Below are 13061 nucleotides of genomic sequence, written 5' to 3' on the forward strand. Positions count from 1 at the left end.
ACAAATGTTTTTGTGAAGATGAACCCCAAAGGTGGGGAAGTTCAAATGCCTTACGTTTAGAAACTCATGTGGCTGACTTCTGATCTTCTTTTGATGTCAAATGACATAGTTAAAAGGCATTTTCTTAGGGTTTTCTTCTCATTACTTTCTATTCATGGCCTGGAATATTTGCTATTTCTACTTAACATAATCAACATGCTTTTAATATAAAAAATATTTCATATAGTTTCATAAGAAAGGATAGTAATACACAGAGTAATATTAAAGGTAATCACAGGTAATATTAAAGAACTGATGCAAAAGATAAAATGGTAGAAATTATATTTACTTCCTGGTAGTGAGAAGTATTCTTAAAATTGCAAAATGACCTTTTATTAGCCGTACAGTAAGTTACTCTTGTTTTTTTCAAATAATTTGTTCATTTGGATAAGCTTTCAATGTATATCACTCCCCTAGGGTAGATAGCTGTGGAAAAATGCTGACCATTTAGATTACTTAGTGTTAAATTATATTATAATTTATTATCAGATTATCATTTCTCTACTTATTATTAAAAATATATCTCCCACAGTTAATGCAAATAAAGCAACAGTAGCTCAACTACTGCTCTAATTCATAGAGTCATCACCAAGATATCTGTATGAAATACTCACTCTGTGGCAGTGTGTGAACTAAAAATGCAGCTAAGAGTTCGTGTTCATGATACCATGGCGAAGAAATCAGTATAGGTGGTTTCAGACATAGCTGCAGTAGTTGAAGGAACCACCAGTTCAGATAAGAAGTTTAGTAATACAGTTTATATTGTCAGTATTGTTGCTTCCAGTTATTTTTTTTAAAATAATCAGTAACAATTACTCAACTTCTTGCCAATAATGTATACTTTTCAAACGCACTTTTAACAAAAAAATGTTATGGACCTGAAATTGTCCATGAAAGAGCTGCAGAGCTGCAGAACACTCATGGGTCTGCAAATCAGCAGTGTTTTATGAACTGTGGAAATGAACTGGCAAAATAATTCCTACAGGTTTTATAAGCATTAGCATATTGATTATATGTACAAGCTTCCCATACTCCAAGTTCTGATTACGTTATTATCGAGAAAGAACAGGTATCAGGGTTTTGTTACCAGATGGTGGAAATGAAGATGTCTCAAACTGTCATGAAAAGGAAATTTCCAAATGAAGAAAGATTAAAAATGCTACATAGCCTAAAGAAGAAAAGCACAAGAGGTGATATTACACTTTTTAAAGACTGGAACCAGAACACTAAACTGATGATCTGGTCTGTAATAGAAGTAATCAGTTTTCAAATAAAGTTTGCATCACGTGAGAATAGATTGGGAGTCAATATTTATAGTTGACTTCAGAAGGAACTTAAGAAGCAGAGAAGACTATACACATAACAATTTTCCTTGGCGATCCCACATGCAGGAGGAGCCAAATGGAATAAGTGTATTCAGTTAGCATTTCTTTTTCAGTAAACTTGGTGACTCCAAAGGGCAAATTATGGAAAAATGCCGTGGGTGCACAGGGGATGTTCAGGTGGAAAAATACTTTGTGGTCTTTTCCCCAGGGTTTGGATGAAGGTCACCCAGATACAGTGTTCTTACAGCAGTTCTAGAGATGTGACCTCTGATCTTAAAGGCTTAAAATCAGAAGATGGGCAAAGACTTGGGCCCTAATGCTGGTTACTCTGACGTATTAATGGGAAATCATCTACTTAAGAGCTTCACCTGAACTGATTTAGTGTTTGTGGAGGTCTCACTCTAAGTGGGAGGTTACACCGGGTATCTCAAGAGGTGTCTTCCCAAAAAATGTGATGCTACCATTTTATTTTTTTGGAGACAATTGAACCTCCAGCAACTTGACTCTAAAATCACTAGGAGCAGATGAGTGGTTGCTTCTTTGTAACTATAAATGCAAAGATCATGCATGTTTCAAGGGAAACCAGACTAAGAAGCAGAATGGTTCACAGGGGACTCCCGTGTGCAGTGAAAGCTAAAAGAGTTTTTGTTGAAGCAGGTTTACCCTGCAGTCTGTAGTGGTGAGATCCTCAAGCTAGCTTTACATTAGCTAGGTTGGTTGGTGGCAGTAGTATCTGTTTACACTGAATTCTGAGTTGCTGTGGCTTCTTGGTGTAGGTTCTCATCCAAAACCCTTTAGCTCATACACAGAGATACCATGGTGTCTACAGTGTGGTTGTACCCTTGGTGCGTATATATATTCCAAATAGGTCAAGGTTAAATTATTATTTGTAGAGGGTACATCTTGGGAAGACAGTTGTTTTCCAGGTTTTATGAAAGGAAATTCTTCTTTTTTCCCCACAAATTGAAATCTTGCAAGTTTATTTTAGCAAAATTCAAATGCTCCAAACCTCATATATTTCATTTCAGAAAATAATTTAAAAGTTAATACTAGAAAGTGAATTTTCTTTTGTTGCCTAAGGTCAGCCTTTAAAAATTATTTTTCAGTAAAATAAGAGATGCAGCTTTAGCTCTTTGCTACTTTTAAGTATAATTTGTTGATTGAGTTACAACAACTCATGACTATATTACAGATTGAAGTGTGTTTGTAAGCAGTATTGAGCCAGTGCTGAAAATACAAATAGAGCTGGTTCACGCAAAGAACCCTGAAAGACAACACAGTCACATCTATCGGGTGGTTGTTCACCTCCAGTATCTGCTTTGGATAATGCTCGAAGAAGATGACAGTGATGTAATTTTGATGACTGTACAGCTGTAGCATGCACTAACATCAGTGAACAGGTAATGATCAGATACAGGAAGCTCATATGTTAATTAGCAAAATTTTAAAGACTTGTCAAATTTTTATTTCTTAAAAGCACTTCTAGAGATTCATAGCCTTTAAAACATCTGTAACCTCTCCTTGCTCAAAGCAGTGCCAACATCAAAATTAGATCAGCTTGCTTAGTCTTGTTCAACTGAGTTTTGAAAAGCTCAAAGAATTAAGATTTCACAACCTCTCTTGATAACCTATTCCACTGCTGAACCATCCTCACTGCAGTGTTTGAAAGTTGTTGCTTTTTGTCCTTGGTACCTCTGAGAACAGTCTGGCTCTAGCTTCTCTATGACCCTGGTGGTTACCGCAATTAGACCTGCGCCTTCCCCTCTCCTCCCCTTCCCTCCCCCTCTCACCCCCCTACCCCCTTAGCTAGCTCCATGATGAACAAAACCAGCTCCCTCAGTATCTCTTCGAACAGTGTTGTCCATCTTAGTGGCCCTCTGTTTGACATGCTCCAGTTTGCCAGTATCTATCCTGCACTAGGGGGGCCCAGCGCTGGACACAGTCTCTTATATGCAGCGTAACCCCTCTGAAATGGAACGGAATAATAATTTCTCTTGATTTACTGCTTACAGTATTGCTAATGCAGTCCGGCATGTGGTTGACCTTCATTGCTGCAAGGGCACACTGCTGGCTTGTGTTCAACTTGCAGACTCGTTTCTTCAGAGATGCTCCCCAGCCAATCTTTCCCTAGCCTGTACTGACAGGTAGAGGTTTTTCTATCCCAAACTCAGGATTGGGTATTTGTCTTTGTTGAAATCCATGAGCTTCCTGTTGGCCTGTTACTTCGTTTTATCAAGCAGCCTCTGAATGACAGCCCTGCCCTCCAGCATAGCAACCAATCCCCACACTTTGGTGTCATCTGCAAATTTATCGAAGGCACCCTTTGTACTTTGAAGGTGTTTGTGATACCATTAACAATATAAACAAACTTTAATCAATCCGGTAGAGGGCAGCCAGTCTCTGCTACTTGACACGCAGGGCACAGAGGAATGTCAAAGCATACATACCACCCCTGCCCCTGCTCTTGTTGTGTTTCATAGATAAGTACATTAAAAACTAGGCCACTCGCTATGGAGACCGTTGGGAATAACTAAAATAAAATATGCATTTATGTTTGTTATTAAATTGTTGAATTCCTTGAATTCCACAAGCCTTGAGCTTGTGTTTAGTGATAGTGGATGTACAGTGACCACACCTCCATATTGAGACATAAGGACTGAATCAGGGAGAAGTGAGGTTACTACTCAGTCATCTCCTAATGCAATTTTATGATATCAAATTTGTAGTGCTTTATTAAGTTGCGATCTTTGTGTCACATTCCCTACACTCCCTTCAGCAGCAGGAGTGATATTTTTGTTGCTCACTCAAGGAAAAAGTGTCATTTTGCATCATCTAAACAACAAATGAAAGAAATCCTTGGTTAAGATGTAGTTTAAGGAAGATTTAAACATATTTGTTTGATCCATGGCCACCGACAGTAAGAGACTTCAGGGAGGCTATAAATGAGCCTCTGCCTGGAAAATGTCATGAATCATAGTTGCAAAGGGAAAGGTAACTTTTTATTTCAAGTTCTATTGTCAGAAACCCTCAGAAAGATAGAAAGCTTGCTCTAATAGTTTGTTTTCCAAATGTCTGTCCTATTCAGACTTATGTAAGTCAATGGAACTTCTTTCCCCTTAAGAATCTAGTTAGTAGTCACTGCAAACATACGCAGTCAGGAGTCTCTTCATAACAGAAAAATTCAACTGTTCCTGAAAAAAAAAACAACCAAAAAACAACCAAAACCAAAACAAACAAAAAAACGCAGCGAAAAACAAAAAACCCCAGAGACAACAGGCTTGTCACTTTGGCTCAGCCCAGGCAGTACCTGAAGACCTGACTTCTCAGAAAAAATTCTGTTCTGTACTCAGTTTTTAATCAGTGCAAGCTTGTTTTAGGGAACAGCTTTCTGGTATATTCAACATTCTCAGGCAGGGAAAGAGGGTAATGTTTCATTTTGATCATTCATCATGTTTGTAATTATGTGGTTGTAATGACAAATCTGTTTCTCTTATGGACTAAAACTCTTCTCAACTTCTCAGCAGGGATGGGGGGAACAAATCACCAATGCAGCTCTTGTAGCTCTGGGTGTCACGGTATATCAGGCTTAAAATTAATTAGCTGGTGAAGCCTAACATGAGTGTGAAGGAAATCTCAACATATTACAAAAAGTGCAAAAGAGTGATAATGAAATGAAACTCTCTGATCCAGCACAGTGTTATGGCAGGCACAAAAAAGAAAAATTCTGCTTTATTAGATAGGGTGAAAACAATAGAATCTGAGGAAAAAAAAATCCAAACAACAAAAAAATCTCAACTACCAACTTTTCAAGCAAAAAACAAAGCTGAAAATAACTAATTGCTAATAAGTAACTAAATTTACAAATGAATTATTTTGGTTTTAGTAGTTACTTTAATAGATGCATTCAATAAAAACAATCAGTTCCACTTTACAGGAGATTTGTCATTTTCCTTCTCATTGCTGTTAAAATTTCATTTAAAGTTTAGTTCACTGCCTTCTCCCTGAATCAGTTCCACTTTGCATGTACAGCACTCCCCAGTTTCTACCATAAAATTTTCCATGAGGTGTATAACAGTCATTTTCCCAGAAGCTCGGGACAATGAGTGTTACAGCCTTTGAGTATCTTTCTTAACTATTGTAATACCATACCTCCACAGAAAGAATAAGATTACTCACACAGTAACTCAGTAACCTGAACTTTCCCTGGGTTAGCTAACCAAAGATGAATTAACAGTGAAATTCTTCCTCAGTCTATGGGCAAGTCCTTTGATGAATACCATTCTTCAGGATAACCTGCTTCAGAAGAACATTTCTAGCTTCTCAGCTCTTTTTCAGAGCTGAGTCTCTATCTGCTTGGGATCAAGCCCTGATATACTTAACTAATTAAAGGCCTTCCAATAGTTAATGCAAGAAACCACTGACTACTTTGTCACTTTTCTATCAGGAAAATTCTCTAAGCAGCTCTTCAGATACCATAAGTGGTCTCTACCATATTTCTGTGATTTCTTTTCTGTTCTGAAAGCAAGAAGTTCACGTAAGCAGAGGTATTTGCTTCTACTTTAATACTACTACTAGGCACAATGGGTTGACAAAGTTAATTTTGCAGAACAACCGGTTGTATCTGGCCTCTTCCCATGATCTCTTGCTGCTTCCAAAACTTTCAGAACAGTTCAAGATGTTCCCTAGGACAATCTTTGATACTGCAATTTGAAGAGTAGTAAGTGCAGAGGTATTTATAGGACCTCTTAAATTGTGAGGTAAATGTCAGGAAGCAGCAATGGCTAGACACACCTGAAGGGATAGGAAGCTGAGCATGACTTCACACCAGGCAGTACAAGAGCCTCATCAGCTAGAGTACAGCCCCAGACTACTTGAGCAAGGTGAGTAGGCAGACCTGGAGATGGTAGCCAGGTTCAATCAAGAGCCTAGATTGTCAGACAATTTTGTGGTGATGAGGCATGTCTCAGATCAAGCATGGAAATTAATCCATTGATCAGAATGATATCCAGTGATGGTAACCAAGGTCCACTTATCACTGCGTAGGTCCATGTTGACAAGGCAAGTTTGAAGTGAAGCTAGAAGTCAGTCAGCAGGTCAGGGTCCAGATTATGGGAGTCCATGACCAAACACAAGCATAGCTGTAGCTGAGCTAAAAATTTATCCTTCTACAAAATAGCCAAGGCAGGAACTAAAGGCTCAAGACACATAAAAAATGGACCTCCTGTGCTCATGGCCAGGGCGTATGTGCATAAGTGGGTGTGTGTTTGCGAAGGCCCTGGATTACACTCATCAGGGTCATCCAAGCCCATTAGCGCACTCAGCAACCTAACAGTAGTGTCCCCTCCCAGCAACAGGTGTCCTCACACCTTACAGGAATCTGGGGTCAGAAATGACTGTTTGTAGTAAGGTCTAATTATTGTGGGTTTTCATAGGACTATTTCAGGGGACACAGTGCCAAGGACAGAGAGACAGAAGACATGAGACTTGGGGCTGGGTAGCGGAGCTCAGGCTGCCTATGAAGTCCCTAAAGGTTGGGTGAACTTGAGAGGCAAGGTGGGGATGAAGGGGGCAGAAATTCTCTCTGTCCCTGACAAACTTTGAAGGCAAGGCAAGGCAAGGCAAGGCAAGGCAAGGCAAGGCAAGGCAAGGCAAGGCAAGGCAAGGCAAGGCAGGGCAGGGGGAAGCATCCAAACTATCCCTAGGAAATCTAGGGGGCTGGACAGGATTTGAGGTGATGACTGTGTGAGAGGAGAACCCATGTGAGGCTGATCAGGGCTATTAAAGCCTCTTAGTACACTCGGGGACCTGACCAAGGTGGGAAAGGGCAACAAAAAGAAGTTAAATATTTTGACTCTGCTCTGGGATTTCACAGGTTACAGATGTTTGTAGCATGCTCTGTTATCTGTTACGTGTAGTTGAACGGCTCTACCAAGCCAGCAGCAAGCAACGTTCTTAAAGACAAACATTTAACAGACCCCAGATTTCCCATGTTAGCCACAGCAAAAGCTGAAACCTTGTCATTCAGTAGTTACCTTCCAAATTCTCCCTCTTCCACCAAAACATATATTTAGGAGCTCCCTAATGATGCTTTGGACAACAGCATAACTCAGAGCTGTGTGTTCCAAGTATTAAGTGGCATCACCTGTTGTCACACAAACAAACTAGTCACAATCTAAGTTTGATTTCCTATCTGCTATCCTGACATAGTAGTACAATTACTACAGGCTAAGACTCAAAAAGCTCAAGATAGATTAATTTTTCAGAGGTATCTGAGAATCTTTAAAACATGATGCTAGCTATGAAATTGGAAGTCGGTGCACCCTCCACCCAGTCTTAATTCAACACTATAAGGCACGAATACTAAACAGCCATCACACTAACTTCTTCCCTTTTGCCTTCTTTTTTCCTTCTCTTCTTTTTCCCTTTTCCACACTGCAAAAATATTGCCAGCCACAGATTTGGGGGTTAACATTTCCATGGATGCATCCCAGTTATATACTTTCACACCTTTGTGTATCTTTTAGAGCAAGGAGAATTTCTACTAAAAATTTGGTAGGGTCTGCCAGTTCCAAGACACACACAGAACTTTACAATTACTGAATTAAAGACTTAGGTATTCTTATGTCACTCCTGACCACAAGGTAAAATTTGTGAAGTGCTCTTTTTTGCTAATGCTTTCTTGCACTGTTACAGGCTGCTTTAGAGAATCCCAGTAACACCCTCGGCTATCTTAACATCCCAGACTTCCTTTGAGGAAATCCAAATGAGAGGATTCTTATGGCTTGATTTCGATATCTGATCATTTCAAATCCTACTGTCAAAATTTTTATGTTAGTCTACAGTCCAGGTGAGGTTCCAAGTCCTTTGCTGCTCTTTCTACAGTAACTATTCTTATTTTAGGACCTACTGCCAGATCCCTATGTGCAGGACGAGAATATCTGTTTCATGTTCACTCATTCCGTCTTTTCCAAAGGAATATGCTGCTTCTTTGGTTGAGTACCTGAGTCCCTGAGACACACTCCCTTGACAGGAGGCTGGGGGATTGGTCTCTTATCTAAACCAACAGTAAACTTCCCAATTCACCTACGGAAATCTTTTTGACTTAATCTAATAGCTCAAATCACAACACTAGGAAAACATCCAGGACTCTTAACCAGCCTTCCCCAGTGAGGTAGAATCCTACTGACTGACTTATTCAAGGTTACTTATGAATTAGGAAGTTTCTTGGTGATCCTATTTCACCAAGAGCTCTCCTTTAAGTTGCCAATACAGCTGCACCCACCAGAGGTCTTCAGTTCTTGCTTTGTCTCTTTTGCCTTTTCCTGGAAATGCTACAAAGTCTGCTGCAAATGTTTTATGAAGTCTCATGATTTTTGAGCTGCTGCACCACGATTTTCTGTAACAGCCAATGGAACTATTGCTGATCTCTCCTCAAACTGACCAGGACCTTGGGAATGCATATTTCAAAGGAATGTGTGCCTCTGCTGCCATTCTCCATCACAAGTGTTTGGCCTTGCTTCTGCTACTCCAAGTAAAGAAGGGGAGATCCACTCTACTTAACCAGGCTTAATGCACACACATGTTCACACACAACAAACACACACTATTAATTAAGATAATTCAGTAAATGTTTTACCTAAAACAAGCTTGCCTTCAGCCTTTTGCCCTCCTTCAGACCAGGAGACGGATTCACAGAATTACACATCAGAATTACTTGCATAATATATAGTGCATCCTTAAAGGACACCTATGCCCTGATATAGTTTATAATGCATTTTTAAGTTACTTCTATTTCTGAGTTATCTGTGATTTACTGGTGGTTAAGTAATTCCTGTTTGCACAGTAGATGATATCTTGTGAAGATAAGAGTTTCTCAAGACTGATGGAGATAACACACTACTAGTACACTTCTTCTGGAGTATCTAGTTATTTTCCTTTGTTGCTTAGTTTTGGATTTTGATATATATCACCACTCAGTTGTGTGATATGAAACTAGATAATAATGTGCATTTGCTTACAATCATCCACAACTTTGTTTTCCTATGCAACACAAGATACTATAACTTGACTGACTGGAAATAGCACAGTCCAACAGGATTCCCTAACATATCTCTGATACATCAAGCAGTTGTTGGCTAGTCACTATTACAACCTCCTCAGATGGAAAATTATCCATTATACACCTGGAGAAACTACATCACTGCTTACTGCTGACCTGATGAGTTCTTGACTTTCTGTTCTGTGTTCTGTCTGTACTCAAGAAATGTTATTTTTCATTGCTTTGTTCTGTACTTCTGCTTCTCTCATTCTTTTCTCTCACAACTTACATCTTTAGAGCTTTTATTACATGTTGTGATTTCAGACAAAGAATTGTAGCACAACCAGAAATGTAGAGGATTGATGTTGAAAGACTGAAGTCTGGTTGTAGGCTGCACTTCCACTCTTGCTCTTAAGATGGTAGCCTAAACTTGGGTATGGAATTCATGCATTTGTTTTTGCCGTTGCTGAAATGACAGAATTTCTCTTGTGATTTCTGAGTGTGAATTTTTTAAAAGCAAATTCTTATAAGAGATAAGGTGAAAGATTTTTGTGAACTGGAGCGAAAAATAGAAAATGTCATTTTATTTTTAAGGTTTGAGCATATATGTTATTCAGAAAGAACATACAGAACAAGACAGGGAGAAATATGCAGTGGAAGGAGAAGAGCTTCTGTAATGCCTTGGCAGCTTATGGCCCTGATGATGTCCCTAAGACAGTAAAACAGGCAAATCTTTGTGCTGAAATTTGTCCAAACAGAAAGGTTGGGGCAATACTTACCTGTGACATAGACAACTTGGGTTGGCTATAGGCTACCTGAGGCAACCTGGCTACTCAGTGGCTGTAAAACGCTCTGAAGATGTGTTAGGCATATAGTTATGCTACTTTATTTGCCTAACAGATGCTTAACATGGATTTGGGGGCACATTTGGAAGGCAAACATAGAAGAGAATTTCAATTCATCATAATAAATAAGTTGACTTCCCCTTCCTTCCTTTCTCTTCAGAAGCCACTTCGTGCAAGTTTCCCTGATACCATTTATTACATACTTTTCTGTGCTTAACAGAAACCTTTAAAATCTCTTCAGAAGGTAAAAATGGGGGATTTCTACCTTGTGCAGCTAATATTGTTTCTCCTTTAGGTTCAACAGGCTTCCTTACTTTTACAATGCCTTTTATCTTCTCCGTTTGCTGCTAATCATAGTTCACATTCTCATGGATTTTGTGAAAGACTAGGATTACACTTATATCTTTGTAGTAAATTTAAAATATCACCCAGGTCTTGCAATTTTCTCCCTTCTAAAGAAATTGTAAGATAAAAACAGAGAAAGAGAAAAAAGAACATGCGCTCCTATCCTGATTTGTCACCAGATAAGCACATTGGATTCAATCCTACATACCTTCAGCACTCAAAATTTCCAGGAAGGTTAACAGGAGTTTTGTGAGAACATGGAATGTAAGGGTCAGGGCCATTCAGAAGGAAAGGAATCCATGCCATGTACTGTGCAAATTATGTCTGTCCCTACGTTAGCACTGAAATTACTTTTTTAATAGTCCAGGTAATAGTCTTTTTGATTTATGTTTGAAAGAAAGAAGTAACTGAGGAGGTGGCTGGGATGAAGAGAAAACTGGAGACTAAGTAGAAAAATTTTCTGTAGTCTTTTTATATAATTTTTCTCCAATAATATTTCCTTTTCAGGGATGTTGCTGGAAAAGGCTAAGTTAAGTTCCAGGGTCACCAAAAGTCAGTTCATCCATATTCAGCTATTCAGATTTATCCTGGGGAGGGTTTTGGTGGTTTGTTTGTTGGTTTTGTAGGCTGACCTAAGAGAATAGCAATGCACTATAAAAAAGTGTAGAGTAGTGTCTCTGACGAGATCACAACCCCCAGTGGCAAAAGTAGCTTTCTTGTTCCCTTGTATTTTTAGCAGGTGTGTGAAAATAGAAATTCCTTGGTTGGTGCTGAAGTATTTCCACATATTGGCTTGTTTACACAGTTTCTATAGCTCTATGAAGGCCAGCACATCCTAATTGTGCCATATACAATATCGATATTGACTGCATATGGATTCCCTAGAACCATGAGGTGACTGAACTGCACAGAACCAGCATCTTCCTATCATTGCTAGTCTGCTCATAATTTTGTGCTGTTAGACACCGTGGTGTGAGGAACGCATTTGGCCAGGTCATGCTTTGTATTTCTTCATGCTTGCATTGATACTCGTGGCCTATGGACATAGGAGGGAAATTTTATGTAAGGAGATTTTGACATCAGCTGTCATATTCATTAGGTAAGGCCAGGCTGGAATCAAGAGATTCCAGGAATCAGGTCAGTCAGAATCAGGCCAAGTCAGAAACGAGAGAAGTCAAGACACACACCAGGAAAGGGCATCACTGGCAGCCAGGATAAAGACCCTATTTGCAGTAGGAGTCTGGAACAAGGAACAAGTAGAGCTATAATAATGTCAGGATCGAAAGGTAGGCCTTGAGAATGAGGAATAGGAGCCAGAGTCACAGTATGATTTGGGAACTGTGGAAAGGGATACAAAGAGCTAAAAGCAGGAATCAGGTATGCAGGCAACCACATACACCAAAACTGTACACGCTTAGAATCCTTCCCTTAACTACTAGGCCTTATCAGGTCCTTAGTTTTTGAAAGATTGTTTACAGCCTCCTGCTAGACTGAACATCCAGCAATGCTGAAGAGATATGGCCATGATTTGCCAAAGAGACTTTGGTCCATGCAATATTATTACATATTTCATCCATCTTTCATCTCTGTATTCTATTACCTTTGAAAATGACCTCTATCATGAATTACAAGAAAACACTCTTGCAGTATTAAGACTTTATATCCATGCAAGTGGGTAAAGGAAAACTATTGAGTCAGATTTGCTGCAATCTGAAGCTATGATGAGAGCTGTAATAAACCCCCCACAACAATGTGGGTGGTCCACCTGAGATACTGGTTTGCAGTTGTTTGAACTGCCCTGGCTGCTGCAGCTGTTGCCCTAATGGCTAGTTGAGAACTCTCTACTCAACCTGCTGTCTGACTGTTATTCACTTCTTGTACCTTAGAGCTGCTGGGTGGCAGTAGCACTGATGCCCAGAAGAGGGGGGAACGTGTCACTCCTCCTTGTCCTGCTGATACCAGTCTTCTAGGGCTTTTACTCCTTGGACAGACAGTAGAAAGTATTCTCTGCTTGGGAGAACAGCCCAGGAAAATAGAGATTGTGTTTGTTTATCATAGGCACTTAAAACTTCAGTGTCTAAATATCTTTCTCAACTTTAAGTGGAGTTGCTTCCTCCCCTGAAGAATGTTAGGAGAGATACATTATTGATATTTTTTAAAAACCCTCACATTTTGCTCGTAACATCTGCCTGATGTTACACTCTAACCTCTTGATGTAGCAAGTAATAAATTTTTCCCATTATGACAGTTTAACTTGACACTTCCTCCTAGAACTGACAATTCAGTGAATCTTACATTTTGGGATACAATTCCTCAAGTTTGTCTTGAAGCATTATTTTTTCTGTGTGGCGATTTACATTTTTTTAGGATAGGATATATCATGAGTTTACAGAAGTTTGGATGTGAATCCTGGTTTGGTAGGTGTAAGTAACCTCTAAATAAATCAGAGTTTCAGAGATTACTCAGACC

This window comes from Chroicocephalus ridibundus, chromosome 1 (assembly GCF_963924245.1).
Source record: "Chroicocephalus ridibundus chromosome 1, bChrRid1.1, whole genome shotgun sequence".
Taxonomy (NCBI): Eukaryota; Metazoa; Chordata; class Aves; order Charadriiformes; family Laridae; genus Chroicocephalus; species Chroicocephalus ridibundus.